Source organism: Lolium rigidum, chromosome 5 (assembly GCF_022539505.1).
Source record: "Lolium rigidum isolate FL_2022 chromosome 5, APGP_CSIRO_Lrig_0.1, whole genome shotgun sequence".
Lineage (NCBI taxonomy): Eukaryota > Viridiplantae > Streptophyta > Magnoliopsida > Poales > Poaceae > Lolium > Lolium rigidum.
The window spans coordinates 30586709-30594728 of record NC_061512.1 but is presented as its reverse complement, the minus strand read 5'-3'; positions in this window follow the sequence as shown (position 1 = coordinate 30594728).

Here is an 8020-nt window from a genome sequence, read left to right as displayed (position 1 = left end):
ATGCTTGTTTGTCCGAAGCTCTTTTAGTTCATTCCTAGCTATGACCGTAACACCTTGCTATTTTCTACTTCATTGCTAACTTTAAGCGATTGAACATTTTGGTTTGCATTCCCTGCTCCGTAGATGTAGCCATCATAACTTCTATCTTGCTCGGTCGTTGTTACAAAAATTATAGGTATTATAGTAACATCCTGCTATTATTTAGTTCATGGCCAATTTTAAGTAATTGCACATGTTGGTTCGCATTCCTCGCTCTATAGTTTTTGGCATCGTAACTTCTATATTTGGTTTACATTCCCCGCTCCGTAGATCTAGCCATCATAACTTTATCTTGCTCAGTCGTTGTTACAAAAATTATGGCCTGCTACTATGTTGTTTGTGCCAATTTTTTACTCCATGAACATGTTGGCTTGCATTCCCTGTACTACAGGTGATGCCATTGTTTTGTATCTAGTTCATTGTAAGCTAACAAAGAAAGGACTTAGTTTGGCATGCTATCACTCTGCTATCTAGCCTGTAGTACAAATAAACTTGTCATACTACTAGATAATAATTTTGCGTGCCATCTTGTTCTTCAAAAGCTGCATTATTGACTTGTTTATCTGACTTGGCATGACGCTCACTGATACGTCTCCAACGTATCGATAATTTCTTATGTTCCATGCTACTTTATTGATGATACCTACATGTTTTATGCACACTTTATGTCATATTCGTGCATTTTCTGGAACTAACCTATTAACAAGATGCCGAAGTGCCGGTTCTCGTTTTCTCGCTGTTTTTGGTTTCGAAATCCTAGTAACGAAATATTCTCGGAATTGGACGAAATCAACGCCCAGGTTCCTATTTTTCCACGAAGCATCCGGAACACCCGGAGAGGACCGTGAGGGGGCCACGAGGCCCACCGGACCATAGGCCGGCGCGGCCGGGGTGGCCCGCGCCCCCTATGGTGTCGCCGCCTCGTCGGCCCTCCCGCGCCGCCTCTTCGCCTATTTAAAGCCCCCGCATCGAAAACCCTTACGAGAGAGAGCCACGATACGAGAAACCTTCCGGAGCCGCCGCCATCGCGAAGCCAAGATCCGGGGGACAGGAGTCTCCGTTCCGGCACCCTGCCGGAGCGGGGAAGTGCCCCCGAAGGCTTCTCCATCGACACCGCTGCCATCTCCACCGCCATCTTCATCACCGCCGTTGCTCCCATGAGGAGGGAGTAGTTCTCCATCGAGGCTCGGGGCTGTACCGGTAGCTATGTGGTTCATCTCTCTCCTATGTAATTCAATACAATAATCTCATGAGCTGCCTTACATGATTGAGATTCATATGATGATGCTTGTAATCTAGATGTCATTATGCTAGTCAAGTGGGTTTTACTTATGTGATCTCCGGAGACTCCTTGTCCCACGTGTGTAAAGGTGACAAGTGTGTGCACCGTGTGGGTCTCTTAGGCTATATTTCACGAAGTACTTATTCACCGTTGAAGAGCGTAGTGAAGTGCTTATTTATATCTCTTGATGATTGCAATGTGTTTGTATCACAATTTATCTATGTGCTACTCTAGTGATGTGTTATTAAAGTAGTTTTATTCCTCCCGCATGTGTGCAAAGGTGACAAGTGCGTGCACCGTGTTAGTACTTGGTTTATGCTATGATCATGATCTCTTGTAGATTGCGAAGTTAACTATTGCTATGATAATATTGATGTGATCTATTCCTCCTACATATGCATGAAGGTGACAAGTGTGCATGCTATGCTAGTACTTGGTTTAGTCGTTTTGATCTATCTTACACTAAAGGTTACTAAAATATGAGCATTATTGTGGAGCTTGTTAACTCCGGCATTGAGGGTTCGTGTAATCCTACGCAATGTGTTCATCATCCAACAAAAGTGTAGAGTATGCATTTATCTATTCTGTTATGTGATCAATGTTGAGAGTGTCCACTAGTGAAAGTGTAATCCCTAGGCCTTGTTCCCAAATACGCTGAGTTTACCGCTTGTTTCGTTTACGTGTTACTCCGCAATACTACCATCAACCACGCCAGCATTTTCCGCACCTCTAGCTCATATTATTCATACCACTCGTATTTCACTATCTCTTCGCCGAACTAGTGCACCTATTAGGTGTGTTGGGGACACAAGAGACTTCTTGCTTTGTGGTTGCAGGGTTGCATGAGAGGGATATCTTTGACCTCTTCCTCCCCGAGTTCGATAAACCTTGGGTGATCCACTTAAGGGAAACTTGCCGCCGTTCTACAAACCTCTCGCACTTGGAGGCCCAACACCTGTCTACAGGAAAGGAGGGGAACGTAGACATCAAGCACTTTTCCGGCGCCGTTGCCGGGGAGGAAAGGTAAAAGGTACTCACACTCCGGACCTCGGCTACTAAGCTATTTTCCGGCGCCGTTGTAAGTACTCGAAGCTATTTCCTTTAGACTCGCAATTGCGACATTTGGTTTCTTGTTTACACTAGTTAGGCATAATGGAAAACAACAAAAATATGAGAGATCTTTATGAACTTTATCTTGAATTAGGACATGATGTGTTTGAAGAGAGAATTAAAAAACCCATGGAACTTTATATGCATGATAATGGGAATGTTATTAGTATGAATGCTTTGAACACCATTGTTGCTAATGCTATGGAAAATTCTAAGCTTGGGGAAGCCGGCTTTGATGAGCATGATATTTTTAGTCCCCCAAGCATTGAGGAGAAAATTTACTTTGATGATACTTTGCCTCCTATTTATGATGATTATAATGATAGTAGTCTTTTGTTACCACCTGTTATGGAGGATAAATTTGATTATGATTACAATATACCTCCTATATTTGATAGCTACTTTGTTGAATTTGCTCCCACTACAACTAATAAAATTGATTATGCTTATGTTGGGAGTAGTAATTATTTTATGCATGAGACTCATGATAAGAATGCTTTATGTGATAGTTATATTGTTGAGTTTGCTCATGATGCTACTGAAAGTTATTATGAGAGAGGAAAATATGGTTGTAGAAATTTTCATGTTACTAAAACACCTCTCTATGTGCTGAAATTTTTGAAGCTACACTTGTTTTATCTTCCTATGCTTGTTACTTTGCTCTTCATGAACTTGTTTATTTACAAGATTCCTTTTCATAGGAAGCATGTTAGACTTAAATGTGTTTTGAATTTGCCTCTTGATGCTCTCTTTTGCCTCAAATACTATTTCTTGCGAGTGCATCATTAAAACTGCTGAGCCCATCTTAATGGCTATAAAGAAAGAACTTCTTGGGAGATAACCCATGTGTTATTTTGCTACAGTACTTTGTTTTATATTTGTGTCTTGGAAGTTGTTTACTACTGTAGCAACCTCTCCTTATCATGTTTTTGTGCCAAGTAAAGTTTCTATGTCAAAGTTGATGTTATATTTGGGATTGCTGCGCAGAAACAGCATTGCTGTCTGTCACGAATCTGGGCACAGTTCTCTGTATAAAATTCGAAAAAATCTGCCAATTTACGAGCGTGATCCTCAGATATGTACGCAACTTTCATTAGTTTTGAGTTTTTCCATTTGAGCAAGTCTGGTGCCATCTTTAAATTCGTCTTTACGGACTGTTCTGTTTTTGACAGATTCTGCCTTTTATTTTGCATTGTCGCTTTTGCTTTGTTGAATGGGTTTCTTTGTTCCATTAACTTTCAGAAGTTTTGTACAATGTCCAGAAGTGTTAAGAATGATTGTGTCACCTCTGAACATGTGAATTTTTTATTATGCACTAACCCTCTAATGAGTTTGCTTGAAGTTTGGTGTGAAGGAAGTTTTCAAGGGTCAATAGAAGAGGGTGATATAATGTGATCGAGAAGAGTGAAAGGTCTAAGCTTGGGGATGCCCCGGTGGTTCATCCCTGCATATTTTAAGAAGACTCAAGCATCTAAGCTTGGGGATGCCCAAGGCATCCCCTTCTTCATCGACAACTTATCAGGTTTCTTCTAGTGAAACTATATTTTTATTCGGTCACATCGTATGTACTTTACTTGGAGCGTCTCGTGTGCTTTTATTTTTGTTTTTGTTTTGTTATCTTAGTTCTCTGAATAAGTTCATCCTTGTGTGGGAGAGAGACACGCTCCGCTGGTTCGTATGAACACATGTGTTCTTAGCTCATAATATTCATGGCGAAGTTTCCTCTTCGTTAAATTGTTATTCGGTTGGAATTGGAAAATGCTACATGTAGTAATTCTAAACTGTCTTGGATAATGTGATACTTGGCAATTGTAGTGCTCATGTTTAAGCTCTTGCATCATATGCTTTGCACCCATTAATGAATAATTACATAGAGCTTGTTAAAATTTGGTTTGCATGATTGGTCTCTCTAAGTCTAGATATTTCCTGGTTGAGGTGTTTGAACAACAAGGAGACGATGTAAAGTCTTATAATGCTTACAATATGTTTATATGTGAGTCTTGCTGCACCATTTCATACTTGAGTTTGCTTCAAATAACCTTGCTAGCCTAAAACCTTGTATCGAGAGGGAATACTTCTCATGCATCCAAAATCCTTGAGCCAACCACTATGCCATTTGTGTCCACCATACCTACCTACTACATGGTATTTCTCCGCCATTCCAAAGTAAATTGCTTGAGTGCTACCTTTAAACCATTCAAAATTTATCACCTCTGATTTGTGTCAATGTTTTATAGCTCATGAGGAAGTATGTGGTGTTTATCTTTCAATCTTGTTGGGCAACTTTCACCAATGGACTAGTGGCTTCATCCGCTTATCCAATAATTTTGCGAAAAGAGTTGGCAATGGGATTCCCGAGTCCCAAATTAATTAACAAAAATAGACACTCCTCCATGGTATGTGATTGTTGGACGGCACCCGAAGGATTCGGTTAGCCATGGCTTGAGAAAGCAAAGGTGGGGAGGAGTGTCATCATAATAAAACTAAAATAAAAAGGCACTCCTTCATGGTATGAGATTGTTAGCAGTGCACCCGAGGATTCGGTTAGCCATGGTTTGTGAAAGAAAGGTTGGAAGGAGTGCCACCCAAAAACAAAATAAAATGGGAGCCGCTCTTTGAAGGTTTGCCTGGCAAGGGGGTTAGAGTGCCCATTACCATTCGTTGACAACAACAAACACCTCTCAAAACTTTACTTTTATGCTCTCTATATGTTTTCAAAATCAAAGCTCTAGCACAAATATAGCAATCGATGCTTTCCTCTTTGAAGGACCATTCTTTTACCTTTTATGTTGAGTCAGTTTACCTATCTCTCTCCACCTTAAGAAGCAAACACTTGTGTGAACTGTGCATTGATTTCCACATACTTGCATATTGCATTTGTTATATTACTCTATGTTGACAATTATCCATGAGATATACATGTTACAAGTTGAAAGCAACCGCTGAAACTTAATCTTCCATTGTGTTGCTTCAATGTCTATACTTTAAATTATTGCTTTATGAGTTAACTCTTATGCAAGACTTATTGATGCATGTCTTGAAAGTGCTATTCATGAAAAGTCTTTGCTTTATGATTCAGCTTGTTTACTCATGTCATTACCATTGTTTTGATCGCTGCATTCATTACATATGTTTACAATAGTATGATCAAGGTTATGATGGCATGTCACTTAAGAAATTATCTTTGTTATCGTTTTACCTGCTCGGGACGAGCAGTAACTAAGCTTGGGGATGCCGATACGTCTCCAACGTATCGATAATTTCTTATGTTCCATGCTACTTTATTGATGATACCTACATGTTTTATGCACACTTTATGTCATATTCGTGCATTTTCCGGAACTAACCTATTAACAAGATGCCGAAGTGCCAGCTCTCGTTTTCTCGCTGTTTTTGGTTTCGAAATCCTAGTAACGAAATATTCTCGGAATTGGACGAAATCAACGCCCGGGTTCCTATTTTGCCACGAAGCATCCGGAACACCCGAGAAGGACCGGAGGGGGCCACGGGCCCACCGGACCATAGGCCGGCGCGGCCGGGGGTGGCCCGCGCCCCCTATGGTGTCGCCGCCTCGTCAGCCCTCCCGCGCCGCCTCTTCGCCTATTTAAAGCCCCCGCATCGAAAACCCTTACGGAGAGAAGCCACGATACGAGAAACCTTCCGCAGCCGCCGCCATCGCGAAGCCAAGATCCGGGGGACAGGAGTCTCCGTTCCGGCACCCGCCGGAGCGGGGAAGTGCCCCCGGAAGGCTCCTCCATCGACACCGCTGCCATCTCCCCCGCCATCTTCATCACCGCCGCTGCTCCCATGAGGAGGGAGTAGTTCTCCATCGAGGCTCGGGGCTGTACCGGTAGCTATGTGGTTCATCTCTCTCCTATGTACTTCAATACAATAATCTCATGAGCTGCCTTACATGATTGAGATTCATATGATGATGCTTGTAATCTAGATGTCATTATGCTAGTCAAGTGGGTTTTACTTATGTGATCTCCGGAGACTCCTTGTCCCACGTGTGTAAAGGTGACAAGTGTGTGCACCGTGTGGGTCTCTTAGGCTATATTTCACGAAGTACTTATTCACCGTTGAAGAGCGTAGTGAAGTGCTTATTTATATCTCTTGATGATTGCAATGTGTTTGTATCACAATTTATCTATGTGCTACTCTAGTGATGTGTTATTAAAGTAGTTTTATTCCTCCCGCATGTGTGCAAAGGTGACAAGTGCGTGCACCGTGTTAGTACTTGGTTTATGCTATGATCATGATCTCTTGTAGATTGCGAAGTTAACTATTGCTATGATAATATTGATGTGATCTATTCCTCCTACATATGCATGAAGGTGACAAGTGTGCATGCTATGCTAGTACTTGGTTTAGTCGTTTTGATCTATCTTACACTAAAGGTTACTAAAATATGAGCATTATTGTGGAGCTTGTTAACTCCGGCATTGAGGGTTCGTGTAATCCTACGCAATGTGTTCATCATCCAACAAAAGTGTAGAGTATGCATTTATATATTCTGTTATGTGATCAATGTTGAGAGTGTCCACTAGTGAAAGTGTAATCCCTAGGCCTTGTTCCCAAATACCGATTCTGCTGTTACCGTTACTGCTACTCCGCAATACTACCATCAACTACGCCGAGTATTTCGCACTATGCTCATATCATTCATACCGTATTTCACTATCTCTTCGCCGAACTAGTGCACCTATTAGGTGTGTTGGGGACACAAGAGACTTCTTGCTTTGTGGTTGCAGGGTTGCATGAGAGGGATATCTTTGACCTCTTCCTCCCTGAGTTCGATAAACCTTGGGTGATCCACTTAAGGGAAACTTGTTGCTGTTCTACAAACCTCTGCACTTGGAGGCCCAACACTGTCTACAGGAAAGGAGGGGGAACGTAGACATCACTCACATATGGAAAGCTGAACATATTGGTTTTCATTCCCTCTTATACAAGTTCACAGGTGATCCCACTATATTCTGTATCTGGTCCATCCTAAGCTCCAGCATTAACTATCCTCTATGTGTTGCTCATTACAAGTTTATATCCCGAAACATCTTGATTTGCATCCCCTTCACTATAAGTTCAGGAGTATTATTTAGTTCACGGCCAAAATGAAGTAATTGCACTTGGCACATGTTGGTTCACATTCCCTCCTCTTTAGCTTTCGCCATCGTAACTTCTATTTTTGGTTTACATTCCCTGCTCTGTAGATGTAGCCATCATAACTTCATCTTGCTCAGTCGTTGTTACAAAATTTATAGCCTGCTACTATGTTGTTCATGCCAATTTTGTACTCCCTAAACATGTTGGTTTGCATGGGACTCGACAAGTAGTAAGTCCGTTGTTTCATTCTAACATGCTCGTTATATTGGTCGTTGGTATGCGGCATGCACTCTTTGTTTGCTTATTGTGCGCATTACAATGATCTTGTTATAACGACGAAATGATGAGTTCCAAATTCTTTGCCAAACAATATTGGAGTGTCTTTGCCTTTCCATTGTTGCTGTCTTAACTTGTAATGTCTTTGTTTCAGATATAGGTGCTGCATGGACAACTTAAAAGATTGCCGGATCGCTTCATTGTATT